Source organism: Ochotona princeps, chromosome 9 (genome assembly GCF_030435755.1).
Source record: "Ochotona princeps isolate mOchPri1 chromosome 9, mOchPri1.hap1, whole genome shotgun sequence".
In the NCBI taxonomy this organism is placed as follows: Eukaryota; Metazoa; Chordata; class Mammalia; order Lagomorpha; family Ochotonidae; genus Ochotona; species Ochotona princeps.
Window position 1 is genome coordinate 59,366,051 of NC_080840.1, and position 15,937 is coordinate 59,381,987.

Here is a 15,937-nt window from a genome sequence, read left to right on the forward strand (position 1 = left end):
AAACAGATAAACACGTTGCATCCACATGCCATGGTTCATTTGGTAATTTGCACAAATCATCCACTTTCAATCTGGAGAACGGCACAGGCTGTTAATATCCCTCAAGGCCTGATGTGAATAAACATCATTGTGCTTAAAAAACAAGCTGCAGGACCCAGCCCGGTGGCTTAGCGGCTAAAGTCCTCACTCTGAATGCACTGGGATCCCATATGGGCGCCAGTTCTAAACCCAGCAGCTCCACTTCCCACCCAGCTGCCTCTTGTAGCCTGGGAAGGCGGTCGATGGCCCAAGCCCTTGGGACCCTGCGCCCATGTGGGAGATCTGGAGGAAGTTGCTGGCTCCTGGTTTCGGATGGGTGCAACACCGGCCATTGTGGTCACTTGGGAAGTGAATCACCAGACGGAAGATCATCCTCTCTGTCTCTCCTCCTCTCTGTATATCTGACTTTGCAATAAAAAATAAATCAATTTTTAAAAAGAGAAACCCAAGCTGAATCATTACTTAAAGAGTTGCACTGTCAATGAGGGAATGAAATCTCCCCTTATTCACATCTTTTTTTTTCTTAGTGCAAGATACCAGAATGGATAAGGACTTTTTTAAAAAAAACTTTTTATTGGAAAGTCAGATATACAGAGAGAAGGAGAGACAGAGAGGAAGATCTTCCATCTGATGATTGACTCTCTACAAGTGTCCACAATGGCCTGAGCTGTGCTGGTGCGAATCCAGGAGCTCGGAGTCTCCTCCAGGTCTCCCATGTAAGTGCAGGGACCCAAGGTCTTGGTTGTCCTCGACTGCTTTCTCAGGCCACAGGTAGGGAGCTGGATGGGAAGCGGGGCCTGCTGGGATTAGAACCAGTGCCTAGATTGGATCCCAGTGCGTGCAAAGATAAGTACATTTTTGCATTAGTTTGATTGACTACTGTGAATGTCTGTTCAAATGTTCATTTCTAATTTAGGAATTAAGACATGAAAATGCAACATATGAATGGGTCAACATTTCTTAGGAAAAATTGTCTACCTGGGTTTTATGCTTAATCTGCTCAGTCAAAATACTTTTGCAGAATTATTTTCCTAGTTAAAACAACCTAATATGTTTGCATATGATTCAGGTTGACAGCGTGTATGTGCTAACCGATTTTTTTTTTCTTTCTCTTTATCCCTGTATAAGAGGCAATGGATTTAGGCCCCGTGCAATAGCTTAGCGGTTAAGGTCCTCGCCGTGAACGCATCGGGATCCCATATGGGTACCTGTTCTAATCTGGGCGGCCCTGCTTCCCATCCAGCTCCCTGCCTGTGGCCTGGGAAGATGGCCCTAGACTTTGGGAACCTGCACCCATGTGGGAGACCTGGAGGAGTCTCCTGACTTCGGATTGGCTCAGCTCCAGCCGTTGCAGTCGCTTGGGGTGTGAAACATCAGACGGAAGATCTTCCTCTCTGTCTCTCCTCTCTGTATATCTGCCTTTCCAATAAAAAATAAATCTTTTTTTTTTAAAAAAAGAAGTAATGGATTTAAAATTAATACTGAATCTAAAATTTGAATATTTTCATGCTATGATCAGGACTTCATATTGTTTTCAAATACCACTACCCTGGTTGAATTTATGACCTTTTGATGTCATAGAGTGTTTTCCTTTTGCCAATTCTGTCCAAGACTCTGATCTCTTTATAGTTGGCCTATGAGATTTGAAGGGAAAAAAAAAGCTTCAGTAAAACATGGAGACAGTGCCTGTAGTCAGGGGATACGACCTCAGGCAAAAGAAGAGGTGGAAAAAGGACTACATTACTTACTGCTTCCAAGAAAAGCTGGTTGCTGTTTTGATAACAGCAATGTCCCTTTAGTTCAAAGTTACCAGCTATCAAAACAACTTGTGGCCCATAGCAGTCTAACTGCTTTCCATTACAGAGAAGCAGACCCTGGTGTAATTGAGTCCAAATAAAAATATATTTACAGAGAAAACTAGGCACATGAAAGCAAGCAGAAATAAGTTTTTGAAATGTTCATGCCAGCAGAACATTTATATCCCTACTGTTTATATTCCTGGGACTAAAAGATCCTTAGAATAATTGTATCAGAAAGAAATTAAATTTTAGAAATAAAAGCTTTAGAGGTAATGCACCAAAAAGAGGATAATAGAAAAGATTCTTCATAGCTAAATACAAAATCATTCTTGCTGCATCCCATGTGTTCATTTTGCAGCAGAGCAGCTCTGCTTTGTACTTGCTATGAGGTTTAAGCAGGAAGTATTATTGTCTGGCATCAGAGCCAGGGCAAGATCCAGTTGAAAGTCCAAGTCAGTTCACAGGAAAATGTGAAATCACCGAACAATGTGGGTGGGCAGTGGACTCGACCTAACTCTCATTTATTAAGTAAACTGAGACTTGAACAGTCGTACTTCTTTGTAGCATTAGCAGTGGCAGGGCCAAGCTATAGACTTGGGCAAGAGAGGGTCTGAGCCCATCATAAATCTCCATCAACAGTCCCCTCCAAGTCATCCCTTGGAAACCTACAATCTAAGTAATCTAAGTAAAATCAAGTGCACTTGCTTTTCAATGTAGCTTCAAAATAAACCGTTTATCTTCCATTTCCAAAAACCTTCCTCCACTAAATCCTTTCTATACAGAAAGTTTAAGAGCTACCATTCCACCAAATAATAGTCCAACTCCAGGATTATGTGTAATATTGATTCCTGCTGAAACCAGAACATGAGGGGCCTCCTTGGTCTCGTCCTCTTCTATCATTGCTTCATTTGCTAGCACTTACAGCAGGTACAGAAAATCATACTTCTTTGTGTAGTATGAAAGATGATTTCTTAAAGATGTGCAGACAGCAAACTTATGTCAAAGCAATTGTAAAAACAAGAAAAAATGAAAATAATTAGCAATCTATTTGTATGTTTAAAACTGGAAAGTTACTTTCAGTGTATGGATTGAAAGCTGTCTCAAAGATTTTCTTCTTCAGTCTCCTGGCAAGATGGGGCTATTCTGGTTCTAGGCAAAATCATAACAGAAGGGTTAATGAATTCATGAATTGATGTACATTGGTGAGTCATGCTCATTTTAAGTAGAATGTGGTTTTTCAAAATGTGTTAAATAAGAATAACAGAAAGAGAATAACACATTTTTTTTTATTTGGTGGTGTGGTTGCATTTTCTGTTTATGGTATTTGCCATTGTACTCAGTGAAAATGAAATGCAGTTAGGATAGTACTGTATGGAAGAGTCTGAAAATTTCCACAAAGCCAGGTGCTCAAATGGGACGGACACTCAAAACTCCTTTTCTTATTTATTCTCTCAAAATATCCTTTCTCTAGCCATAATGTTGCCACCAGTTTTATAGGTCTGCATCATCAATGGATGAAATGCTTTGTTTTCCACCTTTTTTTTTTTCTATTGCAACTGAGGTTACCGGGCTGAATTTTCATACTGTCCCTTGACTGGGAGAAACTTGTGACCAGATGTGGCCAGATTGTTTTTTGTGTATGTTGCGGTATTTACTTTTACGTTTTGTGTGTAATTTCAATATGAACTACTGGGAGTCCATTCCTGTTTATAGAAGTTGCTCTACAGCAGAAATAGAATGCACAGTTTTTGAGAAGCAAGTGATTCTCTAATGTCTGAGATGGTATTAATGAAAGCAATTTGAGATAATGATGGCTTAACTAAGAGATGTCTACAAGGTCTTGCAAGGAGTTGGGGGCACCAATAGGTGCCCAGGAACTTCTGGATGATGGGCGTTTTCTTATCTGAAGAAGAAAAGACGAAACAACTTTGTTTAGGATTGAGATTGAAATGAAAACTCCCTACACAAAGAGGCAAATGGGGAGACAGGGAAATTCTTCAGGAGACAAGTTTTGGCTTCGTCAGCCCATGAGGCATTTTACTCCAGGGGGTATGTTCCAACATAAATTTTATGCGAAGACCCCATGATCTGGCATTGTGCATTGGCATAAAATTGAACCCACTCACAGAATCTCAATGTTCTTTGCCAAAGTAGTCATCATCTGAATGGGAAAACCTTTGCAAAATTTTCCTTTAATCGCACAAGAATGACTAATTTTAGATGTATCACAAAAAAGTGTTTTTTGTTTCAAACACAGTTCCTAGAAATAGTGGTGTATGACAGTCCAACAAATGAAAACCTTCCTCACAAGAACCAAACTAGCCTGCTCTGGCAGATTGTCAACAAATCCAAATTGCCTGCCCCCAGAATGATTTATCAGAGAGAGGGGCCCCTAAAACAATGAACAATTCCCAGGTTTCTGTGCAGATTATCTTGTTTGTAGAATATTTATGCCAAAATTTCACTTCCAAGAGTTCTCTTCCTCATCACTGCTGGGCCTGTCCTTCTTGCTGCTCTCACTTGTTAAGTGAAAGCACATTTTATTACCAGTATAAACAAAGCCTAGCTGAATGTTTAAATCTATTATATAATTGTGACAATGTAATATCCAACTTTTGGGTTGTACTGATACATACAAACACAATGTGTCATCAAATTAAATAAAATTAAATTTAAAAGTACTAATTTTAATTTTAAAATGTCATTCTATATTGGGAAGTTCCCTGAACTACTGATAGAAGACTGGGTTTAATTATAGCTTTTTCAGTTACTTAAAATCAGTAGCTTAAGCTTTCTGTGTATTTACCTGTATAATGACATAATTAATGATTCTTGTTATCTGTGAGTTCTTTCCAAACATACAATTCTTTCATTCTGAGCATATCAGAAATAATCAGAATATACCAGAAACAACCAGAATATAAAGCAATGTTTAATAAGTGCTGAACTAGTATCATCAGATTAGGACAAAGAGGTCATTTCTTGCCAACATGCTGAAATACATTCATCAAAGTGATACAAGTCATCTAAGCTATGACTCGAAAAGTGGCCAGGATTTAATGCGTGAGTATTGGGGAACTCAAGACCATAGGGTGTGGCATAAGTGAAGGTACCTAGTAAGGAATACTCAGTTCAGGATGTATTGAGACATTAGAGTGTAGGCCACATGACATAAGGGAGAATTCCTTTAAAGAGGGCATGACGTTTGAAGATCAAATTAGGTGAAGTCTTTTGGTGCTTAGGTTAGGAGGACACTTCAAAAAGCTCAAGGAAAATAGAACTGAATGATAAGATTATTTTAGCATTAAAAACAAAATTCACACAAATTTCTTCAGAATTTTCATTTTCCACTTAAGTGCTCCAGAGCAGAATTTATCTTATAGAATGGACAACAGCTCATTATTTTTTTATGTTAGTATGTTTAGAAAGATCCAGTCTAAGTTAAATGGTGCAGATTTTGAAATTTTGTTCTTGTTCTTGTTGATTTTTTATGTAGCCAAAGTGGATATCTTTTTGCAGAACTTTCTACAACGTATCACTATAATGAAAATTTCAGCATGTTACTCTTTGTCCATGATGAATAGGCTTCCACAAGGATATAAGGAAAATTGTAGTTGAAAAATCTGACTCTGAATTCTTTTTGATACGGGTTTTCATCAGATTCTAACATTTATTATCCTTGGAATTTTACTCAGTTCACTTCTAGACCTTACCATCTTCATTTATTCTGAGTGTTATTGCAACATACTAGGCCTATAAATACAATACCGCTAAACCCAGCTTCTTGGCTTTTAAATTGCACATGATAAACTAGAACAAAGATCATAAATACAATGGATATATTATGAGCTGAACATAATTTAACTTCTCTTCTATCTGAACAGTTACAGTTTATACAACTCATTCGCCATCTTTTATATACACTCAAATGTGGGTGTGTATCTATATCATGTGTACAAAGATATGTGTTTATCTTATATCTCTGTATTAGGCATGAATGTACTACTATATCATATTTCTTTTTTTCTTAAGACTTACTTATTTTTATTGGAAAGGCAGATAGACAGAGAGAAGGAGAAGCATAGAGAAAGATCCTCCATCTAACAGCTCATTTTTTTAAAACATAGGGTGCATAGCGGAATTTTATGAGCAAAATAGTTTTGGAAAATAGGAAAGTGTGTCTACTTTACTGTTACTTAGTAGCTTTTATTGTCTTCCAAAGACATGAAAACTAGTAACCGGTTATTTATGTTTTTAATTCCATGTTACATTTACACATTAGTGCAGATGTCCCATGTTGTTTAACCTAATTTATCTAATTAATTAGAAGTCTACCAGGGGATTTGTTCCTTATTTCATATGTTAGTTGGAAGTTATTTATTTACTTCTCAAGTAGTTCACATGTGTTCTTGAGTTCTCATGTGTTCACATGAGTTCTGGGAAAATCAGATAAAACCTTAACTTTCTGGAGCTACTCTCTGTCCATTTACTTCAATGGCTGCCTGATTTTTCTGATTGTGCATATTTTCTTAGCAATGGTAAATGAAAGAGATTTCAATGCACATCCACACAGTTTAATAATTTTCAAAAATTCTTATTTACCTCAAGGAAGAGGGTTATTCAATCTCATTTCTCATCACTTACATTACCAAATCCTCCATGTTAATATCAATAAACTCCAAGTATGTTGACTGAAGTACTGATCTGCTAACTTAAACCATTTTATTTGCATCATTTCCCCAACAAATATGTAATTTTGAAAAATAATTTGACTTTTATTGGGGAAAGATAAGCAAGTGAGCAGGCTTTGTGGAAAAAACAAGGGAATTGTACAAAATAAAAATTAGCTTTTGGGCACCCTGCAATGAGATATGACTGCTCCTAGGGACATTCTGGATACCACACTTTTTGGTATACCTCAAAAGAAGAATTACATTTTTTTTTTTTAAAAATTTAGACATGTGGACATTCTAAGGTATGCACAACAATATCAGTATTTAATAGGATGGTTATCTTTGGTCAGTGTGGTAGAAACATTTTCACATCGAGAATCCCTCAACTGCACAAATACTCATAATTCCAGACCTAGAAATAAAGTTTGGCGAAGTGATGGTCTGTCTCTGTTTTAAAGGGTTCTTTGGAGTCTGTCTTCTTTTATGTCCTATCCAAAATCCTGGGAGATGACTCAGTATATTTTTGTGATCAGTATATGTTTGTGCACCTTCAACTAAATTTCCTTTTCTTATTAGTTTTGATGGCTTTAATTGATTATCAGATAATTCAAATCATAGCTGAAATTTCCAACCATACCAATTTGATTTAACTGTATCAGGCAATTGTTAGTGCTAAGTGACTACCTCAAAAGTGGGCAACTCAGACATCCACCTGACCTATGTTCTCATGATGCAGCTGGACTATCTACTTAGGTCAGTGTTATGCCTCACTACAGCCAATAGCAGTCCAGAGTTCCTCTTTCCATTAGTACACACCTGTCACCTTGGTGCACTGTGTATGTAAATTGGAAAAGTGAAATACGCTTATGTAATTTGTTTCCTTCAGGAACTCTCCCTAGGCCACCAGCTGGGTTAGATTCCTTCTGTCATATATGTTCATTAATTTCTGCACCTGTAAGTCACTTTACCAACTTAACATTAAGCACATAGTAGCTACTTGTTTGATGTGCATTTTCCTTGCTGTACCGTGTAGTCTAAGAAGAAAGAGGTGCTAGGTTTTTTACTGTTACTCACTCTAACTGCCTGGTATATGCAGAATGATCTAAATCGCTGTGTTAAATTCATAGGTATAATTTTAGCGATGTTTTACTTCCACTAAGTGCTGGGTGAGTGTTGAGTTGAAAAATGCCTCTGTATTATTTGATTTATAAGACCTTTTTTCAAGAAGGATTTGAAGGAATAGTGGTGGGAATTCCAATCATTGTGATGAATTAGTAGGGGAAGTAATGCCTGTTCAGTATTTGTATAAAGCTGTTCTGAGACAGCTCCAACAACAACACAAAGCCTTCTTCCCCCTAAAATGATATCAGGTCTAAGAGAGCTCACAGGATTTAGCGTATTCTAGATCTTATTAACTTCCTCTCACAATTGTACATTGGTAACAAATGAAGCAATGATTGGATGTTTTAGGAATTTTGCCTTTAGTTACATTTAAGTGGAAACTATAAGGGTGGAAACTATAAGGGTGAGTTTGGGTGTGGAGAAACCTGGTGATAGAAATTGGTTGAACTGCATTGTCTCACAACATGGGCTAAGTTCAGGCCTATGTTTACCTGTATGTCAGCCCTCTGCCTTGAGAGAGTAAAATGTAAGCGTTTAACGTGCAATTCTGGAACCAGATCACATGAATTTAAACCTGTATCAATATCACTTTGTGTATGTGTGTGGAGGGGGAAACAGGAGGTAAATGAGTTAAACTCTGTGTATCTTATCAGTAAAATAATGGCAGTGGTAGTTTGTAAACCAGAGGGTTATTTCGAAGATTAAGCTAAATTAGAGTACAGGAAGTATGTAGACGAGTTTGAAGGAGTAAATGGACAGTAAGTACTATTTTTATTACGACTAGCTTGAAGTGTGGGACTTCAACAATGGTGATGGTTGACAAACCAAGCAAATAAAAACAAGCCTGGTTTCCAAAATGCTCATCATTCTGGCTAAGGAAATTGAAAGCTGTAAGGAACTCTGGCTAATAAGTGTTTCCCAAATATTTCATAAACAATGTTTGGAACCTGTAGTGAATTTTAAATTTTTTTTAAATTATTTACTTTTATTGCAAAGTCAGATATACAGAGAGGAGGGGAGACAGAGTGGAAAATCTTCCATCTGATGGTTCACTCCCCAAGTGACCACAACAGCGATGTTGTGCCAATCCGAAGCCAGGAGCCAGGAACTTTCTCCAGGTATCCCACACTGATGCAGGGTCCCAAGGCTTTGGGCCATCCTCAACTGCTTTCCCAGGCCACAAGCAGGGAGCTTTTGATAAAGAGCTACTAAGTCTTAGGTAGTAGGGTTCAAAGAGCTGCCGGGATTAGAACCGGTGCCCATACTGGATCCTGGCACATTCATGGTGAGGACTTTAGCCGCTAGGTCACCGCACCGGGCCCAATTTTAGATTTCTTAAGCAGTCTCACAGACTGTGATCACAGTTTTCACGTCTCTTTCTCATTGGCGGAGGGACTGATGTGCCTTCTCAGCACAGGAGGGAATTTCTGTCCATGTTTGATAAAGATCTACTAAGTCTTGAGTAGTAGAGTTCAAAGAGCTTATGTTATTTTTCACAGTGCACACATTAAAGGGATGAAAATATAGTATGATGTGTGTGAATAATTTGGAGAAGCATGTATCATAACTGAACTTGGACATCATTTCAGACCACACTCAGTTTAGAAGCTGGCCATCTGAGCTCTTTTGAGTCCTGTGTATACATTTAAAATAACAACAAAATGCAGCACTATTAAGATAGTGTGATACTCAATATAGAGAATAAAAATTGTCATGTCATTTGTTATATAGCCAAAAAATGCTTCACTGAATCATGTATTGCATTTCACATTTCTCTTCCATATTACAAAAAGGGAGATTGGGAGGCTAGTGAGAACTGTTGAGGTTAGTAATGTCTTTTTAAATTTAGATGTCGTTGCTTTTTTGTTTCAGTGTCTGAATTCATATCTTGTACTGTTATCTCTGCATTTAAAAAAAAAAAAACCAATGATGCCCCCCCCAAAAATTTAGATGTTGCTCATGAGTAACAAGAGAGAAAAAAACATCTCATTATCTGTACACATATGTGTGTTCTTGGTATATATACCGTGTCTTAATAAAATGCTTTTTAAAAATAAAAAGATGATATAATAACTTTGAACACAGAAATTTTATGATGGTTCTCTTCAATCTATCAGCATTGTCTCTTCTAAGGGATTGACACAGCAGCTCAACTGCCTACGCCCTCTACTACTATTCCAGTCCAAGACACTTCCCACAGTGTGGACAGACTGCTCTGTTTAAATGATAAAATGGACACAATGCTTCTTTTTAAAACCTTACTGAATTTTTACTTTACGTAGAGGACCCAAATTTTCTCCATGAGTCAAAAGAGCTCATGCAATGCATGCTTTTCCTTTATTTCCTTTCCTCCCTCCTTTCTTTTCCCTCTTTCCTTTTTTTCTTGATCCTTTCTTTTCCTTTTTTCTATCACTTTCCATTTTATTTCTCATCTCCTGCTGTTATCTTTTCAAAAGTCATTGCACATGATGCATAAAACACTGTTACACTGAAATGCTAAGATGTAATTCTTAAGAATATGTGATTCATGGCTAGATAGGTGTGAAAAACATGTATTCATGAGAGCACTGTAAATCTTGCATTATTCTCTGAACCAACTTCATAACCAAACTTTTTTTCAAGATAATTCTTATGTCAACACTCTTAGAGGATACTTTTGAAACTGCCCATTTTAAATAACAGTCATATTGAGAAAATAAAACTTACTTTAGGTTCAGAAGGTCTGTAAGTTTATAAGCTCCTATATCTTATATTTGGAGAAAAGACAGGGGGAAGAGAGTCATGAAAGTTCATGAAACCCTCGCAGTATCGTCTCAGTTACCACCTGTATTCAATAACTAGGGCATCTGTCACATTTTCAAATTAGTTTCCAAGGATTCAATTTGACTCATTCTTTTAAGTTAATTAATTCCAATAAGGATTTATTGTGTATCTACTAGGATGAGTCTCTGATTGGAAAGTTTTCTTGGCAGAGAGCAGCAGATGGATGAGGAAATTACAATATTTTATTTCAGGCTTTCTAATCAGACAGGGTGGTTCTATATTGACATGAACTTGGGTGGCCGTCACATGTTCTCATGAATCAGAAATTATATTTGCCAATTGTTAATCTGTTGTAAAATTAATAACTACACATATGCCATGAGTATCATTTTATGGATTTTATCTGTTTACACAAAAGGGAAACAGAATTAGAAAATCAAAAGTTTGTAAGACAAAAATAGTATACAGATCTAGTCACTAGATTAGTTCTATATTGGATGGCTAAAGAAGCTGAAGAAACAACTGCCACATCCTTCACAGGGTTGAATGGATACATTAAATGGAACAAGTCATATTTTGAAAAAATATGATCATATATTCAAAGAAAACCCTGATCTTAGAATATTTCCATTATTATGAGTCAGAAAAATAAATGAATATATCTTCATTATGAAATGTGGTACTCAGAAATCCCTGTAACCGGGAGGAAAAGGATTCTCTGAGTTCTAGACTAAGGGAAAGATTGGATTAGCTGCAAGTTGGATGGGGAGAAGTGCTTAAATAGGATTCCTGGTGCTCTGAAAGGAATGCAAGAGTACTAGCAGCATCTTAACTATCTGAACTGTTACGTTCAATATCCACATCAAACTCTTTTCATAGAATTATTTTTATTGTGTTTCAGCATAAACTCAATTAAAAAAACTTACGATGACAGGAATCCAAGAAATAATATTAGTACATTACAGACTTAACTGTGGTTAGACTGACTCAAAATCTGGGGGAACTCTATGGCTTCTTTATTAGTGCTATAATATCATTCCTGAGGGCACCTCTTTCATGACCTGGTTATGTGGCAGGGATTAAGCTACTCACTTACTAAATTATCCACATAATAATATCATTATGTTGGGATTAGAAATTCAACACTTGAGTTTGGAAAATACAAGCATTCAACCTACTGCAGAAAATGTGATAGGGATTATATTGCTATAATAAAACTGACAGCTGGCATTTTCTATCAGGATCTTCCCCAGAAGTCAGATAAATGCCAATGTATCTCTTTTTTTCTGTTCCCATATAACATGATTACCTGTCCCTCAAAATGGAGGGGAAGCCTTTCTTTCTACTATTTCCAGTTCTTAGCTTTATGAGTGCTATTTAGTCCTACCCATAAATTCAGAGGATAATGATCTTAAGTTAAAAGACAAATTCTCTGCACATTTTTCCCAACAGACACAGAATAATTAATGACAAATTGTAAAGATGATCTGAGTTGTTGCAACAGAAAGAATGGAGAATGTCTGGCAAATACTAGCTCTGGGCTTGAGAAGACTTCCTGGGCAGCAGTGTACTTCTCTACTGATTTGCCCAGCTGGCTGCCTCTGTTCCTGTTCTTTCAATAAGTTCCTCATTCCTGACTATGCTCTGAGAAGGTCTTTGCTAGTTATCTTTGCTCCATGTCTACACGATATGGACAAGGAAACGATCCTATTTGTTAGGGTTACTGAGATTTCATAGCTCTCATTTTGTAAAAGGATCTGGAAACATGGTTGTTTTAGGCATTTTAAGGTCTATCAAAACCAAGCTGCTGTCCACTTTGGCTATTGGTCACGACTGTGTGTGAGTAAACACGGCCAAGGATAGCTTCTAGACGTCAAGATTAACACTGATATCATTGATATTTTATTTATTTATCACTGTGCTCTTTGTAGCCTACCACTGCTTAATACAGATAAACCTCATCCAAAATGAAGCCTGGATATGAATAGCAGCATTCTTTATTTTATTCTCTGGGCTAGTTCTCATGCATTGGACAACTGCTAAGAGGAAATTCTTCAGACAGGTCTTACCATGCAGTAACAATTTTTGCCAATGCTAAATCTCAAATGTCCCTTTTTATACCTTCCTACATATGTGACTGTAGAAACAAGCAAATATGCTTTTTGAGGTGACAAATGCTGAAACTCTGAATTTATATATGCATATAGATAACCATAAATATAATTTTTATCTATCAGCAAACATAAATAATTATCTCAAGTTTATCTCTCTCATATGAGACATGGTGAAGTGGCAATATGTATTCAACTCAGGAAAGTTCTAAATTTCCAAACTTTAAAAAAATTATATTTGTTGACCTTGGATAGTATCATAAGTGACAAATTTACCAAATGTCATATGAGAATGAACAATTGTGTGCGGTTTTCCATATTGAATTTTTTGGCTATTTTCTGTTTAATCCAAGAGCTGCTGGGATTAGAACCAGCACCCATATGGAATCCAGGTGTGTGTAAGGTGAGGATTTTAGCAGCTAGGCTATTGTGCTGGGCCCATGACTCAGTCTTTTAACTGATGAAATAAAGATGATTTTCCCCCCTTATGTTTGTGTGATGCTCAATACAATATTTCAGTGCCTGGTGCGATAGTCTAGCAGCTAAAGTCCTTGCCTTGCATGCACCAGGATCCCATGTTGGCGCCGGTTAGTGTCCTCGTGGCCCTGCTTCCCATCCAGCTCCCTGCTTGTAGCCTGGGAAAGCAGTCAAGGACAGCTGAAAGCCTTGGGACCCTGCACCAGCTTGGGAGACCTGGAAGAGGTCCTGGCTTTGTATTGGCTCAGCTCTGGCCATTGTAGCCACTTGGAGAGTAAATCAGTAGACAGAAGATCTTCCACTCTCTTCTCTCCGTATATCTTACTTTCCAAATAAAAATAAAAATAAATGTTTAAAAAAAGGAGAGAACATTTCATTTGGTCACAGAGGATTCTGATTTGGTCAATAGTTCAGACATTTCAATAGGCAGATGTGTTGAACTAAAACAGTCAAAAGGCCTCTCACAGTGTGAATGCTTTGGTGATGTTGCCTGGAATGTGCTGGCCCAGGAAATCCTCTCTCCAGAGGAATAGCTTTCTTATAGCATAGCATCTGAGACTCCAGAGAATAAAGGAGGAGCTTCCAGGACTTTTAAGGGTAGCCCTAAAACTGTCTTGGCCTCACTTCTATCATATATTTTGAGATGAACAACCCGTAAGTTTAGCTCAGATTTTAGGGGATGGAAATGCACTTCTTGTCTTCATTGGGAGGAATGGCACAGATGTACACACAGTGGAGAACAGTAGGAGACTAACTTATGATGGCTATGTAAAACAGAAAAAAATGGCATTTTAGGACCACAAAAGAAAGGAAAAATATGTACTTGGAGAAACTGAGTAGCTTTTGCTAGGAATTTTTCTATTAGGTTTAAGTAATTATTTCTAAATTATTCCTAAATAAGCAGAACTCATTCATTAATACAACAGTTTCTATAAATATTTTTTATAAACACGGAGTGGTGAATTGGTAACCCTTAACAACATACTGTTTTCTAGCTTAAGTCAAAGATATTTATGTCATCTGGAGAAAGGTATCATTGACTACTTTTTTAAAAACTATTTCTATATCACTCAAAGTGTCCATTGCAATATAGCATGTTCTCTTTAATATATATATTTACGTATTTTATATACTTTATAGTGTGTGGTAAAAACTATCACAAAACATATGAGAAGGAGAGCTGTAATCCTATAGTTCCAGCAGCATAATCTACAATAGCAAAGACATGGAAACAATCCAGATGTGCATTCAAAGAAGAGTGCTTAAAGAAACTGTGGTACATCTACTCCATGGAATATTATTCAGCTATTAGGAAGAATAAAATTATACTATTTACAACATGGTGGTCCCAACTAGAGACCATTATGCTCAGTGAAATGAGTCAATCACAAAAGAACAAATACCATATGTTCTCTCTTATATAAGGAAACCAACATGTAAAGTGTAACTTCAATAATCTGATCTATACTGTTTTTTATTTGTTTGTTTGGCTGTATCCCATGTGTTTTGATGTTTTTTTATTTCAGTTTTGTTTATTCCAAATAATTTTTCTCTTGTAGAATACATTGCTGGCTCAAGGATTACATGGTGGCATTATTTTTCCCCACAGACTTTTTTTTTAATTCTATCCACTTATTTTTTTTAGTAATTATTTTGCATTATGTGACAGTTTCATAGGCTCTGGGAATTCCCCCACCCCTCCCCACACCCCTCCCCCATGGTGGATTCCTCCACCTTGATGCAGTATTACAGTTCAAATTCAATGAAGATTCTTTCCTTGCAAACATATACCAAGCATAGAGTCCAGCTACTTATTGTCCAGATGGGTTGAACAGTTTCTTGGGGAGACCATTTCTGGTCCGAAGTTAGAGCTGGCAGAATATCATCAAAGTCAATTAAGAGTCCCAATATAACATCAACAGCAATTTGCAACATTATGGAACAAATGGCTAAATACTAAAATGAAATAGACACGAGACAGCTGAATGGTACCTTATAGCCATTTTAAGGTATACAGCAGCCGGTCCTGTATATAAACTAAAATTGAAATGTCAATGAGCTAATCATAGGTTGTGGTTAAGAACTTGCTTTTTTTTTTTTTTAACATACTGGTTACCCCACAGACTTTTGCATTTCCTTTTTGTCACTCATGTGTTGATTGCTCAGTGGCATATTTTTTCATGGTGTTGTAATTTGTTGTTGATGTTGTTGCTGTTGCTGTTGTGGCTGTTCTAACTCATACCAGTTGTTGACCTTTTTTCACGGCTTCTCAATTATGGAAATGTATAGTGATGGAGTACTCTGGTCTATCATATACAGATGTGGGGGAATAATGGGATATGCATCCCTGCATCCAGATGAAAGATGGATTCACAATGAAACTGTTGGACATGTGTAGACAATGGGATGCTGGACTGTCTGACATTGTCTACCAACAACGTCGGGGTACACTTAAATTACAGACTGATAGAATTATGATTCCTTATGAAGGACTACACGATTGTAGTAAAATGGGTAAAATCTGATGAGGGGTGGGAGCTTGGGGGGGAATCCCAGCCTATGCAAAATGTACCACATAATCCAAAATTCAAAATAAAAATATATTAAAAAATATTTCTACATCACTCATATTAGAGTGTCCCTTGCAATATATCATGCTCTCTTTCATATATATATTTATATATTTTATATACTTCAGTGTGATAAAAACTATCACAAAACCCACTTAAACATTTAGATTCTATATAATAATTATTTTATACATAATGTATAATTATACTATACACGATTATATTATATATTATATATTATATATTATATATTATATATTATATATTATATATTATATATTATATATATTTGTGGTACTTTAATTTTTATAAATATTTACTTAGTTATTTGAAAGGCAGAGTGACAGACACCCACACAGTGTGATAATGATAGAAGGAGATTC